Source organism: Podarcis vaucheri, assembly GCF_965113315.1.
Source record: "Podarcis vaucheri genome assembly, chromosome: 6".
In the NCBI taxonomy this organism is placed as follows: Eukaryota; Metazoa; Chordata; class Lepidosauria; order Squamata; family Lacertidae; genus Podarcis; species Podarcis vaucheri.
In genome coordinates, this window is record NC_138764.1 from 78,388,111 (window position 1) to 78,402,019 (window position 13,909).

General features: G+C 43.4%; 1 long non-coding RNA gene across 2 annotated transcripts in view; it reads left to right on the forward strand.

Moving 5' to 3' along the window:
* Window positions 1-9,565: 9,565 nt before the first annotated feature.
* The window catches only part of LOC309534377, a 78,598-nt gene continuing 74,254 nt past the window's right edge, over window positions 9,566-13,909 (forward strand). Inside the window, exon 1 of one of the 2 annotated variants that reach the window (XR_014220647.1) lies at window positions 9,566-11,278. This is a non-coding gene — a long non-coding RNA (uncharacterized lncRNA). The remainder of the gene's footprint in view (window positions 11,279-13,909) is intronic. The other variant, XR_014220648.1, reaches the window with a different exon arrangement.

Consider the following 13,909-nt stretch of genomic DNA (forward strand, 5'->3'; position numbering starts at 1 on the left):
CCCAGATTTGGTTCCCTGGATGGTTCCCTGACCCTCCAGGTCAGATTTGGGGGGTTGCATGAGATGGAGGGGGAGGAGAGGAAGGGAAGGTCCTATTGCCTGAGTAAAAAAATTGTTCCACTCATGCATAGGGCACTGTTGGGTACAGTCCAAAGTTTTCCAAACCAGATTGTAATGGTGGCACAATAAAGGTTGCAACCACACAAATCTAATGTGGATCAATGAGAGTCCATGGCCAAGCAGAATTGGATGCCCACCAGTGTTATGAGAGAGGGTGAAAAAGTTTCCTCAACCCACCTTCCCCATGCCATGCATACTTTTAGAAACTTCTATCATGTCATCTCTTAACTCACCTTACCTCTAAACTGATATGTCCCAAATGTTGCAACCTTTCTTCACAAGAGAGTCATTCCAACCCCTTGATCATTTTGGTTGTCCTTTTCTTTCTTTCTTTTAAAAAACACACACTCATTTAATATTAAAACAAATCGTAACAGCACATTTCCCACAAAATCAAGAGTTACACTTCAGCTTTGCCTACTGCCATAATGCCACAGAATGATGGGAATTGATTTATCCTTTAACGGTTAAGGAGCAGAAATGTAAATATTGTTATTTTTGTTATCATTTTCATGTGTATAATGGTTGTCTGCTAAAACACAATAAGCTGACTTGACCACAGAACTATCACTCCTATCCTCAATCTCCCCATCACTGTCATGTTGGTGCTTTTCTAAATCACATATCCCAGCCTCCCCCAACATAGTGCTTCCAGATGCTGTGGCCTACAACTCCCGTCAGCCCCCACCAGCGTGGCTTTGGGATCCCATGGTGGCATTCCTCAAGCTGCTCTTTAACGCCCTTCAGACACTTTGGTTTCTTCACCAGAAGCTCTGTAACAAAATACATTTCCAACTATTATCCAGGATGCAAGTCATATTCGCCAAACTGACCCCAGATGAACATTTTCAACCACAGTGCTGAAAAAATGATTAAATAATGAGCCCTCATTGAAACCATTCATGGCAATTCTTAAAAGTCCAGGGGAAGAAGAATGATTCGTAGCTTTGTGTTTGAGGAGGGGGGTGTCTTTTTAGATTTGCCAGATGCCCAGCATATACACATATGGCTAAAATTGGAAGTTTGTATTGTATTTTCCAAAACCAAATCACCTTTGGACAGAGAACAAACACAAGAGTATTTTTCCATCCAATGGATCTTGCTTCGATGACGTTCAAAAGCTGTCTTCAAAACGCAGTGACTCTCCAGCTGAAATGTCAAAAGTGGACTGCCTCTGTGGTACTGGGTTAATGAATGAGAGATTTCCTGGATGCTTTCCATTTATCAGAAGGAACACAAAAGAGAACATTTGTTTGGAAAGGCTCAGCAAAATGCTAGACGCCATACCAGGGTAAGGCTTCTGCTTCATTTTAAATCCTGACATTGTTTCAGGCCTTGTTCGAATTTAGCTTCACTTTCCATTCAGCTCGAGACCACAAAACAATGCAAAGCAGAAAGACCAGGATCAGGTGTAAGGAAGAAAGTGGGCGTGGCAGTGTCGGCATAATTCTGTCAGTGAGGTTCCAGAGCAGAGCCTCTTTTCTGTCCGCAACAAGGATTTCAGAATTGTGTTTTCAGCATGGATAGAGGGGGAAATGTCATCACTCTAGCTGCCATAGGCTTCATTGAAAAGTACTTCAAAGTTATTTGAAAACTGCAATCCACGAGATAATTAGAACACTCCCATTGACAGACAGGTTAATAAAATCACAGTCTCTTCTCCTCTAGCTGCTGACCATAATGTCTGCAGCTATTCTACTGGGTTTTCACCCTCCGTTCTGCTCTTTAAAAAAACAACTCTGTTGTCACCTGTCAGGCCCCCAAATCCTGCCAGGCTTTTGAATTCAGCAAGTGCCTGGAGGCTCTTCTCCAGGTCCCTGCCTAATTAACGGAGGCAGGTGAATACAGAGAGGGCCTTTTCAGGGGTAATACCCCACTTGTGGAAAAACATCCCCAGAGAGGCTCTCCTGCTGGCTACGCGGCAGTCCTTTAGCTGTCTTCTTATTCTCCCAGGCCTTTGAATTACAATCTACCAGGTCCTTTCCATTGCCTCCTTGGTAATAAGTCTTATCCTGGTTTTAATTGTTTCCACTGTTGTGTTTTATGCTGATTTTAGTCAGTGGTTGTGGTTGTTTTTGGGTTTTTTTGGGGGGGTTGCTGGGCTTTTGCTTTTATGGTATATTTTATTTCATTGTTTATGTAAACTGCCCAGAGAACTTGTTTGGATGAACAGAATACAAATGTAGCAAAACCAATCAATCAATAAAGCTGAAATCTTTTAAATGGGAGGAAAATTTGAACTCTCTTTCTCCAGCAACTCCAACTGAGCTGGAATTCCACAATGTTGCTTTCTTGCTGCCCTTCGCCCCCCCCTTTTTTTTTGTAGGTCACAAAAATCTTGCCTTGACCCAGCAGGGCCTTTTGAGAATGAGAACTTTGTGGTCCTTATTAGGTGAGAGGTGGCAGTGGGGCATTGAGGAATCCTCTTACCCCCAACTCCATCTCCAGTGGCCCTGGGGAGGGTGAAGTTGTGAAGAGTCGTAGGCAGGGAACAGCATCCAAGGAGAGGAATTGCAATATTTGAGAAAACAGACAAAGTCATGGAAAAAGTTTTGTAGACTGCCTTGATTGTCTCCCATGTTGCGGGGAGCGGGGGAGTCCTCCAGGGTTGGGGAGCAAAAAGAGATGTCAGAAAATTCCAGCAAAAATAGAAACAGGGGCAGATATTGCCAGTGTTCACTTATTTGTCCCTTGTCCAGAATGAACACTGGCAATATCTGCCCCTATTTCTATTTTTGCTGGAATTTTCTGACATCGCTTTTTGTATTGTGTTTCCTTTGCATGCATGGAAATAAATGGGTGGAATCGCCTAACACCAAGGACTGATACACAAAGTGTTTCTCAGAGCAGGCCCATTGAAATTCGGGATCATGACTAAGATAGATTCATTGATTTCAGTGTGTCTTGAGTAAAATTCACACATTGAAATTAACATAATTCAGTTGCTTAATTAGGTAGTGTGTCAAGTTACAAATCAATTCTGCATCCTTTGCAGACTGAATCCTCATTGGTCCTGCCCTCAGCATCAGCCGGCCATTGACCAATTTAGCAAGCTGAGGCAGAGTCGGATCTCAAGCAGGGTGTGTGAGTTGAAGCTCCCACCCCAGCTGAGGATAGTCCCAAGGGATCCAGCTCTCCCTCGTTTGGGGTTGGGGGGGTGGGGAGGGGAGGTGCTGCCCGTCCCGCAATGCTGCCATACCCCAAAAGGGAGTAAACAGACCTCTGCATCATTTGCAGACTGAAAGCAACGACAACTTTGAATATAAATTGTCGGATTGATTTTCGTTCCAGACATGGGCTGAATAAGCGAACACCAGCAATTTCCTCTCCTGTTTCCATTTTAGGTTATTTTATTACTTAAGTTGTGTTTGTCTTTAGCACTGCCTTTTATTGTCAACAACTGATTGGTTATTGCTTTTCTGGTGTGCTTTATAAGCTATTGTAAACTGCCTTGGTATAGAAATGTGTGAAATAAATGCGCTAATAGATGTAAGAAGGCAAGCTTTTCATGTACTTGGCTTCCTGCATGTCAGAGAGCGCCAGCTGACAATTTGTAAGTTTCTTTCCTTTCATCCTCATAGCTATTATGCCTCTTTCCTATGCAGGAAATGAATGATTAAGGCTAATCAAAGACCCACACAGGCTAGTTTGGTTGACTAGGTCTTTGCTAGACAAATCCCCACTGGGCAACATATTGTCTACTACTTTCCTCTCACCTAATTTTCTTTTGATAAGATTGGTGGATTAATCTTGGTTCACATGCAGTAACCTATAAAAATGTATTTTGATTGACCCAAATACATGTAGGCCATAGCTGTCAACTTTTCCCTTTTCTTGCGAGGAATCCTATTCGGAATAAGGGAATTTCCCTTTTAAAAAGGGGAAAGTTGACAGCTATGATGTAGGCTAGATGAGTTGCTAGGTAAAGTTTTTACTAGTGGCTGCTTTTAAAAAAAGGAAAGAAAAGAAAGCCTCTTTTTTCCTTTCCAACAATTAATGATAAAAGTTTTCCAACGGGAGCAAAAAAATCTTGTGGGATATGGGTTTTGATTTGGTGTTGTTGTTTTTCTGTGCTTGTCTTCTAAGGGGGCAAGACGTATTAGTAAGGGTCATTTCTTTCATTCTTCAAATTATCTCTCCAGTGCTCTGCATTGTGTAGCCTCCCTGGGCGTCTGCAATTCTATGGTTTTCCTGTATGCGCAGAAAGCTAGGAAGGCTGTACTCCAGGGGTGGGGAAACTTTTCTGGCTGGTGGGTCAGATTCCACCCATGGAGGTCCAACTCTGACATGTGAGCAGTTCGGGCTAACAGCTGGCATCCAGCACACATACACCATCGGAGTGATGTCAACCGATTGGCTGGTTTCATTTTTCAAAGAATTCCAATAACACATATAACACATATAACAAAAATTTAAGTACATAATCCTTATTCCATTGCCTTCTGTAGCAAATGTAAAAAAAGGAAACATATGCTATAAGTCCACAAGTACATGGTCTTATAACATCAAAGTGAACCTATATACAGTGGAACCTTGGTTTTTGAGCGTCTCGGAAGCCAAATGTTTCGGTTTTCAAATGCCGAAAACCTGGAAGTAATTGCTTCCGTTTTCGAAAATGCCTTGGAAGTTGAACGGCTTTTGGGGTGCGTTTCTCAATTGAATTTGCCGACCGCCCATTGCACCTCGGTTGTCTAACGTTTCGGAAGTTGAACAGTCTTCCGGAACAGATTATGTTCAACAACCGAGGTACCATTGTATTTAGCTCAGTTTAGCTGTTCCAATATAATATATATAAAAATCATAATCCATAGAAAGATGCGGAATATATTTCAAATGGAAAGGGGTTACAAGTAATTACATATAAATAAATGATGTCTCTGGATACAATGTTTGCATGAATCACTTGCTGTATGATTAATAAATGGGCACCAAACAGTTTCAGAATCCTGATGTCTTTTTTCCCCTTCTGATAACACAATGGTTAAGAGCTCTTTCTACCATGCCTCTAAAACCAGATTATGTGCATGTAATAACCAAACATGCAGCAACCTACATAAAACAACAAACTCACTTTTTGTTCAGGAAATATAGAAAAAAGACACCACTCAGGATCATAAAATATATACTCAAATTACTCATCTCTCATAGGACCAGTTTCCAGAATTTCACAACTAGGCAGCAAAACCACCATAGAGGGATATAGGTGCCCCATTCCTTATATAGCCTGCAACAAAAGGAGACAGCTGTTTGTAAAATACCGTATTTTTTGCTCTATAAGACTCACTTTTTTCCTCCTAAAAAGTAAAGGGAAATGTATGTGCGTCTTACGGAGCGAATGCAGGCTGCACAGCTATCCCAGAAGCCAGAACAGCAAGAGGGATTGCTGCTTTCACTGCACAGCGATCCCTCTTGCTGTTCTGGCTTCTGGGATTAAGAATATTTTTTTTCTTGTTTTCCTCCTCCAAAAACTAGGTGCATCTTATGGTCTGGTGCGTCTTATAGGATGAAAAATACGGTATATGGCATCCTTACCAGCAGGGCTATTTTTCTAGAAAAAGAGGTGCGAGAACTCACCATGAATGCCCCTCTTGTCCTTTTAGAATGGCAATGGCGCCCACCTGAGAGGTTCCAGAACCGAGTTCCGATGAGCTCTGGCTGAGGAAAAACACCTGATTATGCATGGTATGGAGAAAGTCTTCCACCTCGTAACATTAAAACACAGCCTGTCAATAAAAGGACAAGTAATAAATGTATTCTGAGGATACCAGTTTGGATGGGGTTCCACTCAAGTGACAAACAGATGTTAAAATTGTCTATACTCATCTGCCATACATTATGGGAAGTCTCTCCACTTTCCTGGACTGTCACTGTCGTGCACTGTATATCTATCCTTTCCTAGCCACAGTAATCTTTTTCATTTCCTTTGAGAGCAGGATAGGAGAAGGAAATCAATCACATTGCTGCCCCCCTCCAATGATGAACAGATAATTCTGTTGGTAAATATCACCATTAGGATCTTTGCAATAAAGTTTTCCCTGCAGCCTGAAGGAAATTAACAAATGCTTGCTCTCTGGAATGTCTGCCAGGCTGAACTTGTTACACATTTTGGTAAACGGAGCCATGCTGCACAGGATGAGGGTGAGTACTTGAAATACCAGAAGCTCAGTGGGAAATTGTAAGATCTAGCTGAGTGAGGCCACTAAGCAAACAGCTGGTCTTCAGAAACACCTCCACAGCCGTGGCATTAATTTAGAAAAACACTCCAATGAAAATCACAACAAATTATCCATTTAGGTGAACCCCTTGCTGTTCTTGAGTGAATATTTACCGTATTTTTCGCTCTATTGGATGCAGTTTTTCCCCTCCAAAAATTGAGGGGAAATGTGTGTGCGCCCTATGGAGCGAATGCAGGCTTGTGCCATAGCTGCTCGCAACCCCTCCGGCAGGGAGAGGCTGCACGGGACTATGGCTTCTTTAGCCCTGTGCAGCGTCTCCCGGCAAGGAGAGGCTGCACGGGGCTAAAGAGGAAGCCAAAACAGCGAGCAGGATCCATCCCACTCACTGCCTTGCCTTCTTCCATAGCTGCGCGCAACCCCTCCGGCAAGGAGAGGCTGCATGGGGCTATGGATTCTTTAGCCCCACACAGCCTCTCCCAGGAGGTAGAGGCTGCACGGGGCTAAAGGGGAAGCCAAAACAGCGAGCGGGATCCATCCCGCTCGCTGCCTTGGCTTGTTCCATAGCTGTGCACAACCCCTCTGGTAGGGAGAGGTTGTGTGCAGCCTGTGCGCTGCTCTTTGGGGCTGGGGGGGAAAATATTTTTTTTCTTGATTTCCCCCCCTAAAAACTGGGTGTGTCCTATGGTCCGGTGCGCCCTATGGTGCGAAAAATACCGTACTTTGGCTTTCTAGTGAAACCAAGCCAATAGAAAGTGCTGGCATTCATGTAGGCTATAGTCTGTGTTTCTGTGGAATGCAACATAACGCTAAGCAGATTGGTCCATGAGTGAAAGCATTTTTGCCCTCTCCTCCCTCATGCTGTTCCTGTCTTAGGTAAAGGTAAAGGGACCCCTGACCATTAGGTCCAGTCGTAGTCGACTCTGGGGTTGCGGCGCTCATCTCGCTTTACGGCCTAGGACCCTCGTATCTACGGGACCGCCTCTCCTGGTATGCCCCACAGAGGAACTTACGGTCCTCTAATAAAAACATCTTGAAGGTCCCAGGCCACAGAGAGGTTAGGCTGGCCTCAACTAGAGCCAGGGCTTTTTCGGCTGCGGCTCCAACCTGGTGGAACGCTCTGTCACAAGAGACAAGGGCCCTGCAGGACTTGACATCTTTCCGCAGGGCCTGCAAGACAGAGCTGTTCCACCAGGCCTTTGGTTGGGGCACAGCCTGACTCCCTCCTTCAGCAATCTTTACAATACTTTAGTTTATGGTTGCCATTAATTTTGATTTTAATTAATTCTTATGATGTTTTTATATTGTTGCACTTTTTTAGTGTTGTTAGCCGCCCTGAGCCCGGCTTCGGCTGGGGAGGGCGGGATATAAATAAAAATTTATTATTATTATTATTATTATTATTATTATTATTAGCCGAGGGAGCCGGCGTACAGCTTCTGGGTCACGTGGCCAGCATGACTAAGCCGCTTCTGGCGAACCAGAGCAGCGCACAGAAATGCCATTTACCTTCCCACCAGAGCAGTACCTATTTATCTACTTGCACTTTGATGTGCTTTCGAACTGCTAGGTTGGCAGGAGCAGGGACCGAGCAACGGGAGCTCACAATGTCGCGTGGATTCGAACTGCCGACCTTCTGATCAGCAAGTCCTAGGCTCTGTGGTTTAACCCACAGCGCCACCCTGTCTTAAGGTTCTCCTAACCCCCCTCCTCCCAAACCAACTCACGCAGGGTACAGGGGAGGAAGAGAAGGAAGAAAAGGCCCTGTTGCTCTAGCAGAAGTCCTCATGTGGCTTCCACTGGTGGAGCTCATCTGTTGAATCCTGCCCAGGGTCTCCAGTAATACAGACGCTGTGCAAGCAGAAGCTCTTCATTACTGAGAAGTGCTCTACAGATGTGCAGCATGTGTACAGAGTGATTTGGGAAAGAATGGGATAGTAGGCCCTACTCACACAGAATTCCTTCTTCTTATCAAAGCCCCTACATGCATCAGAGTGGTTGGATTGAAGATTTGCCAATTCTGGATACGATCCAGTGTTTCTGGACAGATTGTTGTCTTATCAAGTTTATACTCACAATAGCTTGCAGTCACCGCAAGGATGGGGACCTTATTATCATGGTCCATCCCAGAGGATTAAGTGTCCAAATAGTTTCCTGATGTCTCCAGACCTCTTGCATAGGAGGCACACAAAGAAGGGCCTCGGATGATGAGGTTAGAGAGGCAAGGCCAGGGATGTACAATCTGTGGCCCTCTAGATGTTGTTGGACAACAACTCCCATCATCCTTGACCGTTGGCCATGAGTGCCATTAGGTCTCATGAGTGCATTAGTTCAGCAACATCTGGAGGGCACATGTTCTCATTCCCTGGCATAGGCAATGCATGAGCACTGAATTGTCCTTGGTTGCTGATTCATGATCTGAGCTGAACATTTATAGCTCTTTATAAAATGTTATCCCTTAGGCCCCTTTTTCATCTTTATAGCTTATCTCTGAGGTTGTCAATACTCTTCTTGACCTGTGATGCAGTCAGTACTGAACACTGTAGTCCAGATATGGTTTTTCCAGTGCACTAAAAATAGCCCTTTCTTCATAAGATACACAGCTGTAACTGTACAATGGTGTATTTGGCTTCTGTAATCAATCTAGATTATCTTTGCTTTCTCCAGGTATCTGAACACTGATTTCTAGGAAATATTTATTTTCATACATATTCTTGAAACCCAACAGAGCCCTTAACACCAAATGCTTGACTCAACTCATCTGATTCTCAAATCATCTTAATCTGCTTTAAGGATTGTTTCACATTGTTGTTATTTAGCTGGGGCAGGGAGAGGAGGCATATCTGTTTTCAATTTATTTGGTTTCTTGCCCATTTTTGTCTTACTGCTAATTTGGTGGGAGATGTAGGGATGAACAGAGATAATGCCATATACTGAGGTGATTATATTTAAAGTTATGTCTCTCTCTCTCTCTCTCTCTCTCTCTCTCTCTCTCTCTGTGTGTGTGTGTGTGTGTGTGTGTACACACACACACACACACACACACACACAAAGCAAACATATTAGTTTTATACTAGTGTGTGCCAGAGGTAGGGCTAGAATGCTTGCTGTCTCTCTGGTTTATTCATTTGCTAAAAGCGATTTCACAATAAGAACATCAAGAATAAAAACAATTGCACAACTTCATACGTAGAAAACAATTAAAATCAATTTCATATGTAAAAACAGTTCCAAACAATACAAATCTAGCCTGGGATAAAGATCTCCACCGAGTCAAGTATGAATTGTGAATTTCATGCTCTTTATTCAGCTCATAGTAGCAATGAATGAAACTTTCCCCAAAACGTCTAGCTATATATACATTATTTACACAATGGGCCCCTCGTGATTGGCTAATTCCGGGCTGCTTCTGTAGGCCAATCAGGTTGCGGATTCACCTCCTCCAGGAGCCTGATTAGCTGCTTCTACAGGCCAATCAGGTCACTGATTCACTTCCACCTGGAGCTGGATTGGGTGGCTCCTGCAGACCAATCAGAGTGCTGCATTCTGGATCCTATTGTTCTAGGATTCAGCTCAGTACATAACATTTGCTAAAAGCGATTTCACAATAAGAACATCAAGAATAAAAACAATTGCTTAACTTCATACGTAGAAAACAATTGAAATCAATTTCATATGTAAAAACAGTTCCAAAAACAATACAAATCTAGCCTGGAATAAAGATATCCACTTAAATGAAATATTGAAAAAGGAAGACCTTCAAGAGGCACCAGGAAGAAAATAGAGATGACGCCTGTCTGATAAGAACAGGGAGGGAGTTCCAAATGTGGTAGGTGCCACCACACTAAAGGCCTGGTTACCCCATCATACAGTAGGACATCCTTTTCAGGAATTCACAAGCCGTGGTCCATGCGCTTCATACAGGTGGTCCACAGCATGTCTGTGAAAAACAGAGGGTGCAGTGACTGACAACAGCAGGAACATTTCTTTTTTATGAATTGAATTTGGCCTAGGACTCAAACTGACAAAAATTACACCAAAGCATTGAAGAACTCCATTTAACACAATAGGCACATCCAATGTTGTTTTTCTAGGAAAAGAGGTGCTGAAACTCACCATGAACTCCTCTCTTATAATGGCAATGGTACCCACCTGAGAGGTGCCAAGTTTGGGCTAAAAAAAAAAAAAAAAGCCCTGTGCGCATCCATTGCATTAAATGAGTGGTTTAGGAAACTAAACTTTGGGAAAGTTGGGAGCAATTAACGATTCCAGATGTACCATATGCAGTGGTGAGGCTGGTGGATTCTTGCCATAAGTTCTGTTTTTGAGTAGCGGATCTTATCTCTCATCCCAAGTGAGACTAGGTGGCATATTGCAAACCCCGCCAAAGGCCTTTTGGCTTTCCTCAAGATCCATTCCAGATTTTGTCACCAACTCCAAAGCCACCTTCCCCCCAAGCAGCCAGGCTGGCAGACCACCTTAAAGACATCTCACAATACTTTGGTAGATATGAACCTCCCATTTGGAAACCATTGTCCTAACTAATTGTCAATACATCCAGCAGCCAGCATTGTTATTATGAGGCTCTCAGCCCAGAAGAATCTCAGGTTCCAAGGAGAATTTTTCCCATCAGTCAGTGCCAATGCAGAAAGTGAAAACTGGAGCAACTGGAATGCAAATGACTCTCCCCTCAGTTCCCCAGAATTATCGGTGATGGCATATGCTCAGTGCCTCGCAACCTCCACCCACCATTGGTAACGATTAAACATGCCTTGTAAACCAGACCACAAAAAAATTACTAGCTTGCTGAGCAAAGCAAGGGAGTGATCAAGACCGGAGCCCCATCACTCCTCCAGCAGATCACTGGCTTGCCTTTGGGGCATTTTTGTTGCCTGTGGGGAGCACTTAAAAACAAGGCTGGATTAAACAGATGCAACAGCTTCCTCTTCTATTCCAAGGTGTGGCAAAAGAAAGGAAAATATAAGGTGAGGATTCAATCGCATATGCAAAATTTGAATTGCTTTTAGGGCTATGTAGGTTCACAGAATAGGCACAGAGTGGGCAGCATCCCTGTACTACAGCACATAGAATACAGTGGTACCTCGGGTTAAGTACTTAATTCATTCCGGAGGTCCGTTCTTAATCTGAAACTGTTCTTAACCTGAAGCACCACTTTAGCTAATGGGGCCTGCTGCTGTCGTTGTGCCGCCGGAGCACGATTTCTGTTCTCATCCTGAAGCAAAGTTCTTAAGCTGAGGTAATATTTCTGGGTTAGCGGAGTCTGTAACCTGGAGCGTACGTAACCCGAGGTACCACTGTATCAGGTCCTGAAGCAAAATATGAAATGTAGTAACCTTGCTGGAGCCAGGCACAGCTGTGTCAGATGAGTGCCTGAATAGGATTCTGCTTCAGAACTCTGCTGGGGGGAGAGAAAGATAGAACAGGGTTACATTCAACTAAGACCCTAAGTTAGTCATAACTTCAGTGGGTCTGCTCTGAGTAGGAGGACTATGGAAAACCTCCCTTTAATCCTATGTGACTTCAAGAAAAGGGAGGGGGAGAATTATCGCACACAATTATCCGGAATGTTCTTGGACCACCTTCTTCCACATCTTTCTGCCCACCCACTGAGGTCATCATCTGAGGCTTCTTTCTGGACTCCACTGCTTTCTAAAATGTGGGTGGCAACTGGAGAGAAAGCCTTTTCTGTTGTGGCACCTTTGCCTTGGAATGTCTTCTCCATGGGTGATCTTCGGATAAAGGGTGTTATAGAAATTTTACCAACAGCAACAATCTGGTGAAGTAGTTGCTGTCAGCAGGCAAAATCATATGTCTTTGCAGATTTAAGACCCTGATGTTGGGAAAGATTGAAGGCACAAGGAGAAGGGGATGACAGAGGACAAGATGTTTGGACAGTGTTCTTGAAGCTACCAGCATGAGTTTGACCAAACTGCGGGAGGCAGTGGAAGACAGGAGTGCCTGGTGTGCTCTGGTCCATGGGGTCAACAAAGAGTCGGACACGACTAAATGACTAAACAACAGCAAAATAGAAGTATTTTTAACTTGGAACAATTTGATATTTTTTTTATGTGAATGAATTGCTGCTGCTTTTGTTTATTGTTTTATTTTTGCTGTATTGTTACTATTTTCACGATCACTACTATCGAATTGTATTTTGTTGTTTCTTACTACTCCTAGCTGCTTTGGGGCATACATTTATGTTGAAGATGCAGAACATAAAATATGTAAACAAATACCGTAGTTTTGTTGCACATCTGTGATGCTGAGGATAGGGCTTTGTTTCAGTCTTGAGATAGACTTTCTTTTCAGAGGGTTACAGGGAATTTCAAAGAGGGTTCATCAGCCCACTAATTCCTCTACGATACTGGTTTTACAAGATTTTATACTACTTCTAAAGCTTGTTTGACAAGAGGGGCTGGTAGGAGAAAACAATAGTGTGAATTTATCATAGGAAGCAGAACCTATATTTTTAATTGTCTTTTTAAAAAAATATCATCAGACTCCTGCAAGAGTGGGGGACCTTTTTAACTAAAGGGCAGGTTCTGGTCAAACTTCCAGGGACCACATGCAAGTGTTGGAAAGCGCCAGAGGCATTGAGGCCCCGAGTGTAAGATTTCCTAACCCTGCTCTTCAGAAAAAAAACTTCTGCTTGGGGTTTGAATTGTACCTTAAGCCTCTTCAAAGAGATCAAGTCAGAGAAAACTGACTTCTTTCTCTTTCTTTTGAAATAAATGTTCAGCACCCCTAAATATCAGCTTGGCATTTGATTCACAGCAGGGTGTTTCCCCATGAAATCATCAGCCTTAATAGAAAACTATGTGTGTGAGAGGAGATAACAAAAGGAAAAAAAAAAACCTTGGAAAAACTCCCTGTAAACTGGGAGTTTCAAGAAATTTAAACTGCAGCATTAGTGGGGCTGAGGAGCCAAATATTCCATTTGTGAAACAGGACTTTGCCCACTCTCCTCCCTCCTACACATCCCTCAAAATCTAGGGAACCCCTAGAACAGATTTTAGGGGTGCTCAGGGGAGCAGGTGGGGGGGGGGGAGGTCCAATTGCACAAATGGAAATCCTTCACTGACAGACTGTGTTACTTAATGCTACTTTTCACCCAGCTTTTTAAAAATCCCAGTAAGGGTCCATGGTCAGAAGCAGCTGTCATCAGGAGAAAAACAGCTGAGGATGACTGGATAGCTCAGTTGTTTAGAGTGTGGCGCTGACAATGCCAAGGTTGATGGTTCAATTCCTGTAAGGCACAGCTGTATATTCCTGCATTGCAGGGGGTTGGACTAAGATGATCCTCAGGGGTCCATTCCAACTCTATGCTTTTATGAGATAATCTGTCTAACTGTGGGGGAGAAAAGTGTGAGCAGGGGAGGGTCAAGAGTGGATGCCTTGTTATAGTGCCTTAAGGTGTTTATTCCTAGACCTATCATTCAAAGCAGCATAAGAAGCTCCCTTAAACTGAGTCAGCCCAATAGTTCATCTAGTTCAGTATTGTGTAATTTTACTGAAAACGGGTTTTCCCCAGCCCTACCTAGAGATGCCAGGACACGAACCTGAACACCTTTGGGATGCAAAGCTGATACCATTGA